Here is a 12,657-nt window from a genome sequence, read left to right on the forward strand (position 1 = left end):
CCCCCAGGATCTTGCTTCAAGTGCCGGAAATCTGGCCACTAGGCCAAGGAATGCCCACAGCCTGGGATTCCTCCTAAGCCGTGTCCCGTCTGTGTGGGACCCCACTGGAAATTGGACTGTCCAACTGGCCCAAGGCTCTGACTGACTCCTTCCCAGATCTTCTCGGCTTAGCGGCTGAAGACTGACGTTGCCCGATCACCTTGGAAGCCTCGTGGATCATCACAGATGCTTTGGGTAACTCTTACAGTGGAGGGTAAGTCTGTCCCCTTCTTAATCAACACGGAGGCTACCCACTTCACATTACCTTCTTTTCAAGGGCCTGTTTCCCTTGCCTCCATAACCATTGTGGGTATTGATGGCCAGGCTGCTAAACCTCTTAAAACTCCCCAACTCTGGTGCCAACTTGGACAACATTCTTTAATGCACTCCTTTTTAGTTATCCCCACCTGCCCAGCTCCCTTATTAGGTCGAGACATTTTAACTAAATTATCTGCTTCCCTGACTATTCCTGGGCTACAGCCACACCTCATTGCTGCCTTTTCCCCCAGTTCAAAGCCTCCTTCACATTCTCTCTTTGTATCTCCCCACCTTAATCCACAAGTATAGGACACCTCTACTCCCTCCTTGGCGATGGATGATGTACCCCTTACCATCCCATTAAAACCTAATCACCCTTACCCTGCTCAACACCAGTATCCCATCCCACAGCAGGCTTTCAAAGCATTAAAGCCTGTTATCACTCACCTGTTACAGCATGGCCTTTTAAAGCCTATAAACTCTCCTTACAATTCCCCCATTTTACCTGTCCAAAAACTGGACAAGTCTTACAGGTTAGTTCAGGATCTGTGTCTTATCAACCAAATTAAATTGTCTTGCCTATCTACCCTGTGGTGCCAAACCCATAGACTCTCCTATCCTCAGTACCTCCCTCCACAACCCATTCTGTTCTAGATAAACCTAGCTGACCCCATAAATCCTAAATCCTTTCCCCACTCCCCTTTCCATTTCTTAAAAAACAGCCCTAAAATCTGCTCCCACACTAGCTCTCCCAAACTCATCCCAGCCTTTTTCATTACACACAGCCGAAGTGCAGGGCTGTGTGGTCGAAATTCTTACACAAGGACTGGGACTGTGCCCTGTGGCCTTTTTATCCAAACAACTTGACCTTACTGTTTTAGCCTAGCCCTCATGTCTGTGTGCGGCAGCTGCCACTGCCTTAATACTTTTAGAGGCCCTCAAAATCACAAACTATGCTCAACTCACTCTCTATAGTTCTCATAACTTCCAAAATCTATTTTCTTCCTCATACCTGATGCATATACTTTCTGCCCCCCTCCACTACCTCTCAGCAAGTCAAACTCATTGCCTTAACTCAAGCCCTCACCCTTGCAAAGGGACTACGTGTCAATATTTATACTGACTCTAAATATGCCTTCCATATCCTGCAGCACCATGCTGTTATATGGGCTGAAAGAGGTTTCCTCACTATGCAAGGGTCCTCCATCATTAATGCCTCTTTAATAAAAACTCTTCTCAAGGCCACTTTACTTCCAAAGGAAGCTGGAGTCATTCACTGCAAGGGCCATCAAAAGGCGTCAGATCCCATTGCTCAGGGCAACACTTATGCTGATAAGGTAGCTAAAAAAGCAGCTAGCATTCCAACTTCTGTCCCTCATGGCCAGTTTTTCTCCTTCTCATCGGTCACTCCCACCTACTCCCCCACTGAAACTTCCACCTATCAATCTCTTCCCACACAAGGCAAATGGTTCTTAGACCAAGGAAAATATCTCCTTCCAGCCTCACAGGCCCATTCTATTCTGTCATCATTTCATAGCCTCTTCCATGTAGGTTACAAGCTGCTAGCCCGCCTCTTAGAACCTCTCATTTCCTTTCCATCGTGAAAATCTATCCTCAAGGAAATCACTTCTCAGTGTTCCATCTGCTATTCTACTCCTCCTCAGGGATTGTTCAGGCCCCCTCCCTTCCCTACACATCAAGCTCGGGGATTTGTGCCTGCCAAGGACTGGCAAATTTACTCACATGCCCCAAGACAGAAAACTAAAATACCTCTTGGTCTAAGTAGACACTTTCACTGGATGGGTAGAGGCCTTTCCCACAGGGTCTGAGAAGGCCACTGTGGTCATTTCTTCCCTTCTGTCAGACAATTCCTCGGTTTGGCCTTCCCACCTCTATACAGTCTGATAATGGACCAGCCTTTACTAGTCAAATCACCCAAGCAGTTTCTCAGGCTCTTGGTATTCAGTGAAACCTTCATACCCCTTACCATCCTCAATCTTCAGGAAAGGTAGAACAGACTAATGGTCTTTTAAAAACACACCTCACCAAGCTCAGCCTCCAACTTAAAAAGGAGGACTCTCTGAAGGATAGAGCCCAAAAACTCACCAACCAAGCAAGTAATTACACTGAACCCCCTTGAGCACTCTGTAATTGGATGTCCAGGGTCCTCCCAATTTTTAGTCATTTAATGCCTGTTTTTCTCCTTCTCTTAATTCGGACCTTGTGTCTTCCATTTAGTTTCTCAATTCATACAAAACCACATCCAGGCCATCACCAGTCATTCTATATGACAAATGCTATTTTTAACAACCCCACAATATCACCCCTTACCACAAAATCTTCCTTTAGCTTAATCTCTCCCACTCTAGGTTCCCATGCCACCCCTAATCCCGCTCAAACCAGCACTGAGAAATATCACCCATTATCTCTCCATACCACCCCCCAAAATTTTTCTGCCCCAACACTTCAACACTATTTTATTTTTCTTATTAATATAAGAAGACAGGAATGTCAGGCCTCTGAGCCCAAGCTAAGCCATCATATCCCCTGTGACCTGCATGTGTACATCCAGATGGCCTGAAGAATTGAAGATCCACAAAAGAAGTGAAAATAGCCTTAACTGATGACGATCCACCATTGTGATTTGTTTCTGCCCCACCCTAACTGATCAATGTACTTTGTAATCTCCCCCACCCTTAAGAAGGCTCTTTGTAATCTCCCCCACCCTTAAGAATATACTTTATGAGATCCACCCCCTGCCCACAAAACATTGCTCCTTACTCCACTGCCTATCCCAAAACCTATAAGAACTAATGATAATCCCACCACCCTTTGCTGACTCCTTTTTCAGACTCAGCCTGCCTGCACCCAGGTGAAATAAACAGCCTTGTTGCTCACACAAAACCTATTTGGTGGTCTCTTCACACGGACGGATGTGTGTGACAAAGACCATGTGTGATCCAGTTGTTCCGGTACACTAGGGCAAGAACCCCTGGGGATACAGAAAGCCCTCTGTCCTTGTGATAAGGCTGAGGGTCTAATTGAGCTGATTAACACAAGTCAGCCTGCGGACAGCTAAGCTGAAAGAGCACACTGTAACACATGCCCACTGCGGCTTTGGGAGCTGTAAACACTCAACCCTAGACACTGCCATAGGGTTGGAGCCCATGCTCCCCCTGGGGGTTTGAGCATGGGGGCACTGAAGAAGTGAGCCACACCCCCATTGCACACCCTGCAAGGGGGATAAGGGAAAAGTCCTCCCATTTCATTACCACTTGGCTAGCCCTGTGATTATTAAATTCTTTCTTTGCTGCCAAAAAAAAAAAAAAAAAAGAAAAGAAAGGAATTTGGAAATCTAAAATAGGAAAAAAGAGGTTTTATGAATCTATAAGATCTACTTCTACCTGCGTGTCTAATACATCTACATATTTATGTGTCATGTATATGATGTTTCATTACTAAAAATATATAAAAGAGCATTAATTAATTGGCTTAAAGAAAAAAGCACTTAAATACTTTATTAGAAAATTGAGACTTTAAACCAAGTCCTTTTTCAAGTTCAAGTGACTTAAGTAAATCTTTTTTTTTTTTTTTTGAGATGGAGTCTTACTCTGTCCTCCAGGCTGGAGTGCAGTGGCACCATCTCGGCTCACTGCAAGCTCCGCCTCCCGGGTTTACTTATGCCATTCTTCGGCCTCAGCCTCCTGAGTAGCTGGGACTACAGACGCCTGCCACCACACCAGGCTAATTTTTTGTATTTTTAGTAGAGAGGGGGTTTCACCATGTTAGCCAGGATGGTCTCGATCCCCTGACCTTGTGATCTGCCTGCCTCGGCCTCCCAAAGTGCTGGGATTACAGGCGTGAGCCACCACACCCGGCCTCGACTTAAGTACATCTTTAATAAATAAGCTGGTTTTAAAAATATTGGTGAAGTAGAATTAGAAATGGCTTCAGAATTGATCTCTGCTAGATGTCAACATTTGGCATGAAGGTTGTAAAGCTATGAATGTAGCCCAAAAGAGAACTGTTTATGTAAAATTTGATATATAAGGCATTTAATATTGTTTAGTTAATGAAAACAGCTAAATCCTGAATTTTTGGTAAACAAAACACCATTTATCTAATCTTAAGTTTCTTACCTAGGAAAATCTGAAATTCACAGATTATAAAAATGGTTAACCATATGAAAAAAAGGTCAACATCACTGATCATTAGAGAAATGCAAATCAAAACCACAATGAGGCCAGGAGCAGTGTCTCGTGCCTGTAATCCCAGTACCTTGGGGGCAGATGTGGGTGGATCACTGGAGGTCAGGAATTTGGGACCAGCCCGGCCAACATAGTGAAACCTCGTCTTTACCAAAAATACAAAAATTAGCTGGGCATGGTAGCACATGCCTGAAATCCCAGCTACTCAGGAGGTTGAGGCAGGAGAATTGCTTGAACCCAGTAGGTGGAGGTTGCTGTGAGTCAAGATTGTGTCACTGCACTGCAGACTGGGAAACAAAACGAGACTCTGCCTCAAAACAAACAAAACCCCCAGAAAACCCACAGTGAGATACCATCTCATACCAGCCAGAATGGCGATTACTAAAAAGTCCAGAAACAACAGATGCTGTCGAGGTTGCAGAGAAAAAGGAACACTTTTACATTGTTGGTGGGAGTGTAAATTGTGGAAGACAGTGTGGCAATTCCTCAAAGATCTAGAAGCAGAAATACCATTTGACCCAGCAATCCCCTTACTGGGTATATACCCAAAGGAATATAAAAATCATTCTGTTATAAAGATATGTGCATGTGTATGTTCATTGCAGCACTACTCGCAATACCAAAGACATGGAATCAACCCAAATGCCCATAAAAGATAGACTGGATAAAGAAAACATGGTACATACACACCATGGAATACTATGCAGCCATAAGAAGGAATGAGATCATGTCCTTTGCAGGGACATGGATGGAGCTGGAAGCTGTTATCCTGAGCAAACTAATGCAGGAACAGAAAACCAAACACTGCATGTTCTCACTTATACGTGGGAGCTGAACAATGGAAACACATGGACACATGAGAGGATCAACACACACTGGGGCTTCTCAGTGGGAGGGAGAGCATCAGGAAGAATAGCTAATGGATGCTGGACTTAATACCAAGGCGATGGGTTGATCTGTGAAGCAAACCACCATGGCACACGTTTACATATATAATAAACCTGCACATCCTGCACATGTACCTCAGAACTTAAAAGTCGAAGGAAATCAAAAACAAAAACAAATAGTTAACAAGAAAATAAGTTTATTTTTGTTGCTTTTTGTTTGTTTCTTTGTTTGTGATAAAGTCTCACTCTGTCACCCAGGCTGGAGTGCAGTGGCATGATCACGGCTCACTGCAACCTGCAACCTCTGCCTCCCAGGTTCAAGTGATTCTTGTGCCTCAGCCTCCCAAGTAGCTGGGATTACAGGCATGCACCACTATGGCCTAGCTCATGTTTGTGTTTTTGGTAGAGGTAGTGTTTTGCCATGTTGGCCAGGCTGGTCTCAAACTCCTGGCCTCAAGCGATCCTCTCACCTCAGCCTCCCAAAGTACTGGGATTACAGGCATGAGCCACTGGGCTGGCCATCAGGGAAATAACTTTAAATGATAGCTATCACAGTTTTCATAAGTAATCTGGGTAAACTATTTTTAAAAATTAGTTAGGTAAATGTAATGGAATAAAGGCTTATAAATAATCTTATCATATAATTTAAAATCTAAAGTTATATGAAGTTAAATAATAGATATTCATTAAATGTCTGGGTCATTTCCTTTTAAAAAAGTTATAGGAAAACATTTTTCTAAAAAAAGAAACGTGTTCTTATTTAAAGGAAAATAATTTTTGTCTAATTCCAAGGTTATTTAAAAGTTATTTATGAAACAAGATAAAGGTAGTCAGTAAATATGAGCAATGTAAAGAAAGTTACAAATATAAAGAGTTGTTTTTGGCAAGAAAGGTTAAAAGGAAAATAATTTTATGTAAGAAAGAATCTCGTGTGGTAAAATTTTGTCCTGAAATAAAATGACTGGTTATTTAAGAAAGAGGGATGTCTAGGATAAAACAGGAAGTCCAAGCATGTTGTAAATGATTTGTATCAAGTTGTCTGTAATTAAAGGGAAACTATTTATAATACTTTTTCTAGAGATTGGGTTTTGATCTAAAAAAAACAAACACCAAACAATTGGTTAGAACAGCAACATTTTCTTAAGGTATTGATTTACTCTTAATAAAATTACAAGAGATTTTAATTTTTTTTTAGCCCAAAGTTCAACTTTTATTGCATTTTGCTGTTTTCAGCTTTCTCTCCCCTTTTAAAAGGACTGAAATAATAACTCTCCTTCAACTCATTTTCAGCTCCTATAAGTTTTTTTCCCCTCAGGTTCTAATTATTTGTTGTGGCCTGATGCTAAAAATGTTTTATCTTAAAGGTCTAAAGGAAATGTTTTCTTCTAACATAGTATCCTGTGCTCTTGGCTTTAAATTGTTCTATGAATCTGAAAATTTTTACTTGTGACCCAGGAAACATTCTTCCTATGTCTAATTCAAGTACTATTTTTGTTAGTTTTGACTTGCAGATTATCTAAATGGATTGCCCATAGGGAACAGAAATTGCACTGCAGAAGGTCTTTGCTTTTGCCTTTTGGTAACTGGCCTAACAAACAGATTTTATGTTTTATTGAAATAATGCTTATATCATTATTATTAAGTTTTGGTTTGCTTAGAAAAAACAGAAATTAAAAAACATTCTAAATTAAGGTTATTGCATCCGTGTAACTTTCTGTATGTGCTTTTCAAGTTTTTGTGCCATTCAATTACAGGGTTTGACTCTTGAGTCTAAAAAGGACGCTAAGTCCTGCTCAATCTTAAATACTGACAGCAGTTAAAGCCTCATCTTCAGACCTGGTAGAAGATGCCAATCAAAATAAACTGCTTTCATGAGACACAGGGCCAGAAATTAAAAGTATTCGACCTCCCAAGGCTCAGGGACTATTGTGGAAGAGGTGGGTGCATGCGATTGTAAGGGCTGATGTTGAGAGATTAAATTAGTTTGGTTCTCTATAAACCTAACCATTAATATCAAAGGCACACTGATGCAAAACCAGCATATGGCTGGTCTTTGAGCATTTTCTTAGAGCATTAGCACACTCCTTAATAAAAGGTTATACAGGTTATAGAAAGGTTTATGGAAATTATATCTTATGGTCAAGATGACTAAAATTTAGTAGATTTTGTTTATAATTGTTTTTTTGAGACAGAGTCTTGCTCTGTTGCCCAGGTTGGAGTGCAGTGGCACAATCTCAACTCACTGCAACCTCTGCCTCCTGGGTTCAAGCAATTCTCCTGCCTCAGCCTCCCAAGTAGCTGGGACTACAGGCACATGCCACCACACCTGGGTAATTTTTGTATTTTTAGTGGAGACAGGGTTTCACCATGTTGGCCAGGCTGGTCTCGAACTCCTGACCTCAAGTGATCCACCTGCCTTGGCGTCCCAAAGTGCTGGGATTACAGGCATGAGCCACCATGCCCGGCCTGTTTATAAAATTTTGAGAGATTTAGTTGTTCTTATGCTGTCTTTATTAGGGCTTATTGTTTAGGAAAGTAAGTCTCTTTTCTCAAAGAATAAAAGTTTTTTCCTTTTTGAAATCTTTGAGTTATCATTTTGGCTAAAAAAAGAATTATTTTATAATATTTTACAATGATCCTATTTTGTGATATCAAGTGTTATATTTGACAAACTTTCCAAAATCAAATTCTAACTTTGCTTCTCTTAATTTTTTTGATGTTAGGTCCCCTGAAGTGCAAAAAAGACATATTTGGCTTATTTGATATAATAAAGTCATATAGGAAGTTTTGTCAAATATGAAATGGTATTTACCATTTTTCAGATTCCTGTGATTGGGATTAGTCCTTTTTTTTTTTGAGATGGAGTCTCGTCCTGTTGCCCAGGCTGGAGTACAGTGGCATGATCTCGGCTCACTGCAACCTCCGCCTCCTGGATTCAAGCGATTCTTCTGCCCCAGCCTCCCGAGTAGCTGGGATTACAGGCACGCGCCACCACGCCTGGCTAATTTTTGTGTTTTTAGTAGAGATGGGGTTTCACCGTGTTGGTCAGGCTGGTCTCGAACTCCTGACCTCGTGATCCACTCACCTCGGCCTCCCAAAGTGCTGGGATTACAGGCATGAGCCACCACGCCTGGCCTCAGATGAGTCTTAGTATATGTTGTCAGTAGGAATTATGCTTATCATGTAAAATTGTTGTATGCCACAGAAGTAACTAAATTTTCTTGTCAATCATGTCTAACTATGACTGTTCTAAGAGTTTTGTCATCCACAGTTGTTTTACTTTTATCCTTTTTTTTTTTTTTTCTGAGAAAGAGTCATACTCTGTCACCCAGGCTGGAGTGCAGTGGTGCAATCTTGGCTCAATGCAACCTCCGCCTCCCGAATTCAAGTGATTCTCCCCCCTCAGCCTCCCAAGTAGCTGGGGTTACAGGTGCATGCCACCATGCCCAGCTAATTTTTGTATTTTTAGTAAAGATGGGGTTTTGCCATGTTGGCCAGGATAATCTCAAACTCCTGACCTCAAGTGATCCACCCACCTCAGCTTTCCAAAGTGCTGGGATTACAGACATGAGCCACTGTGCCCAGCCTACTTTTATCCTTTTCAAAAGGTGATTTTATAAATAGCTATATGACTCTGACAGGTGCTTTTGAATGCAGGTTTCTGATAATTTGGGAGATTGTGACACTAGAATAGAGGAGAAACATCTAAGACTCCCGTAGACAGTTAATGTGTTCATAAACATTGAGCAGAACCGGAGTTAATTACATGGACTAAACTAATGGAAAACTGAAATAATCTTTTTATGACTTTGTTTGAAACATTGGTAATTCTTTTGTTTCTGAGTTGAGAAAACCCTTCATCTTTGAGCGATTTACAGCTTTTAACAATTGGGTAAACTAAATTCCTGTGAGCAAAATCTGAAGCATATTCCTCTACCTGATTTCTCCGGAATTTGAAAACTATTTGCAAGTATACTTAATTTATGGCAGTCTAGTTATTTGCATAAGTTCAATAAGAATCTGTTTTCTTTTGTAACAGGATACAATTGAAGACACTGGTTATTTTACCAAGGTTTTGATTGGAATGGCATACTTTCAGATATAAATCAACTGCTTTAAGGAATCAAAGTTGACTTACAGAGTCATAAAACCCCTTGGGAAAGCTGGCCTCATGCCTTGTCCATACAGTTCCTGTACAGTTTCCTGACCTGTGGTAAGTAAAGCATGTCACTTTCTGGGCCAGGTGTGGTGCCTCATGCCTGTAATCCCAGCACTTTGGGAGGCCAAGGTGGGTGGATCACTTAAGGTCAGAAGTTTGAGACCAGTTGGCCAACAGGCCAACAGAGCAAAACCCCATCTTTACTAAAAATAAAAAAATGAGCTGGGCGTGGTGGCATGTGCATGTAATTCCAGCTATTTGGGAGGCTGAGGCACGAGAATCACTTGAACCTGGGTGGCAGAGGTTGCCGTGAGCCGATATTGCACCATTGCACTCCAGCCTGGGCGACAGAGTGAGACTTTGTCTCAAAAAAAAAAAAAAAAAAAAAGAGTCACTTTCTGATAGGCCCAGGAGACTCAAATTATCTTGGGACTTCACCGAATTTATACAAGTATCTGCAGGCACAGGCTAGGCTTGAGGCATTGAAGTCTAATCTGAAATTTCTTATGGAATAAAGTTCCAGCAAAGCCAGTTGTTTTTTTTTAAGAGCCTATATGGCAAATAATTTTTTCTTTTTTGAGACAGAATCTTGCTCTGTTGCCCAGGCTGGAGTACAGTGGCACAATCTGGGCTCACTGCAACCTCTGCCTCTGAGATTCAAGTGATTCTCATGTCTCAGCCTCCTGAATAGTTGGACTACAGGCATGTGCCACCATGCCTGGCTAGTTTTTGTATTTTTAGTGGAGATGGGGTTTCTCCCTGTTGCCCAGGCTGGTCTTGAACTTCTGGCCTCAAGTGAGCCACCTGTTTCAGCCTCCCAAAGTGCTGGGATTACAGGTGTGAGCCACTGCGCCCAGCCAGCACATAATTATTCTTGCTGACTTCATGCAAATACACAGGCCAAGTATAATAAGACTAACACTTACTTTATGCATAAATTTGTACTATGATTTGTGTTTAGTGAAAATGGGGACTGGAGAGAGAAAAATTATTTTTCAAAGTGAACTATAGTACACCTGTTATTAGATACTAGTCTTGCCTAATATTTTTCAATTTTTATTATTTTCTGGTTTGGACTGAATTTAAAAATTTTGGGGGGGTACAGGTATTCAAAATAATATTTTCAATTTTTTTCTTCTTTCCTTCCTTTTTTTCATTTTTTGTGATTTGAAATCACTAAAAATTATGCTGTGCTTTCTTAAAACCCTGTGAACTGAAGCTACACAACTTAAACTTCAGAAGAAAATAACAGCAACCTATATGCCAGCCTACTGATGTATGAACTTCAGAGAAAAATTGCTCTATCTTTTCATTTGTTTGTTGTTTTCTTTCTTTCCCTATTTTCTCTTTGTAGAACATGATACTTTACAACCTGCTAAAAATGAGCTTTTCTAATAATGTGAGACCTACCTGTCTAGAATAAATTATCCTAGCTATAAGTGATCAGAAAAACCTGAGACTGGAGACTCATTTTCTTCTAAAATGGTCTTTCTGAAAGATTTTAAAAAGAAACAGAAAAAATGTGAAAGGAAAATAAATCTTGGATTCCAAAATCACTAAGCCAAGGGAAAAGTCAAGCTGGGAACTATGTCAGGCAAACCTGCCTCCCATTTTATTCCTAAATAAGACAGCTACAAAGATTAAAAAAAAAAAATCTCCCTCACAATTTGCCCACAAGGAAATTTCTTGTGGGCCTCAAGATCTTTACCCTAAAACAGTTCTGTTGAATTTCACCCTGGCAATGTAAACTGATAGCTTATTTTCACAGATGTGGGACAGGAAGTCATCCCTCTGCTCACCTGAGACAGTTGCATATCCGATTGCTTCCTGTGCCCTATTGTTTATGTAAAAATGCAGATACACTGAGACAGACTAAACTTTTTCTTTTTTCTTTTTTTTTTTTTTTGAGTCAGAGTCTCACCCTGTCACCCAGGCTGGAGTGCAGTGGTGCAATCTCAGCTCACTGCAACCCCTGCCTCCCAGGTTCAAGTGATTCTCCTGCCTCAGCCTCCCATATAGCTGGGACTATAGGCACATACCATCATGCCCAGCTAATTTTTGTATTTTTAGCATAGGGGTTCTCTATGTTGGCCAATGCTGGTCTCAAACTCCTGAGAGTGAGAGGTTCTGAGAGACCTCGAGTGATCCACCCGCCTCAGCCTCCCAAAGTGCTGGGATTACAGGTGTGAGCTACCATGCCTGGCGCAGACTAAATTGTGTATTCAGTGAAAGGCTGATCAAGGACTCAAAAGAATGTAACCTTTTGTCTTTTATCTACCTATAACCTGGAAGCCCACCCCCACCCCCATCCCACCTTTGAGTTGTCTCACCTTTCCTGACTGAACCAATGTACATCTTACACATATTATGTCTCATGTCCCCCTAAAATGTATAAAACCAAGCTGTACCCCAACCACCTTGGGCACATGTCATCAGGACCTCTTGAGGCTGTGTCATGGGTGTGTCCTTAACCTTGCAAATTAAACTTTCTAAATTGTTTGAGACCTGTCTAAGATATTGTGGGTTCATAGGTGATTCTTTTCCTGCTGGAACTGATTGTAAGCTGGTAAAAGCAGCCACACCACTTCTTGAAGGCTTTGCTGCTTAGAAATTTCTTCCACCAGATGCCCTAGGTCTTTACTCTTAAGTTTGACCTTCTACAGAGTCTTAGAGCATGGAGACAATGCAGCCAGTTCTTTGTTTATACTAACAAGGTTTGGTCCAGTTCCTAATAAGTTCTTAATTTGTATCTGAGATGTCAGCATGGCCTTTACTGTCTATATTTCTATGAACATTTTGATCACAACCACTTAATCAATCTCTAAGAAGTTCCAAACTTTCCCTCAGGAAAAGTTTGCTCCGGCTGGTTTTGAACTCCTGGCTTCAAGTAATCCTCCCACCTTGGCCTCTCAAAGTGCTGGGATGACAGGCATGAGCCACCATTCTCAGCTGATGCCTTCTACTACTTGTTCTTGTTGAATAGCTCTGGTTAGAACTTCCATTACAATATTGAATAGCAGGGCATCCTTTTCTTGTTCCTGATCTTAGGGGGAAAACTTTCAGTATTTCATCATTGATATCCTTCTAGCTGTGGCTTTCTCATAAA

At 41.2% G+C, this 12,657-nt stretch overlaps 1 long non-coding RNA gene across 1 annotated transcript; it reads left to right on the forward strand.

Moving 5' to 3' along the window:
* The first annotated feature begins 7,062 nt into the window (after positions 1 to 7,062).
* On the forward strand, positions 7,063 to 10,998 carry LOC129048056 (uncharacterized). Its single transcript, XR_008510071.2, has 3 exons — positions 7,063 to 7,329; positions 9,432 to 9,605; positions 10,771 to 10,998. It is a non-coding gene; the product is annotated as an uncharacterized LOC129048056 (long non-coding RNA).
* Positions 10,999 to 12,657: the final 1,659 nt, after the last annotated feature.

Source organism: Pongo abelii, chromosome 13 (assembly GCF_028885655.2).
Source record: "Pongo abelii isolate AG06213 chromosome 13, NHGRI_mPonAbe1-v2.0_pri, whole genome shotgun sequence".
NCBI lineage: Eukaryota > Metazoa > Chordata > Mammalia > Primates > Hominidae > Pongo > Pongo abelii.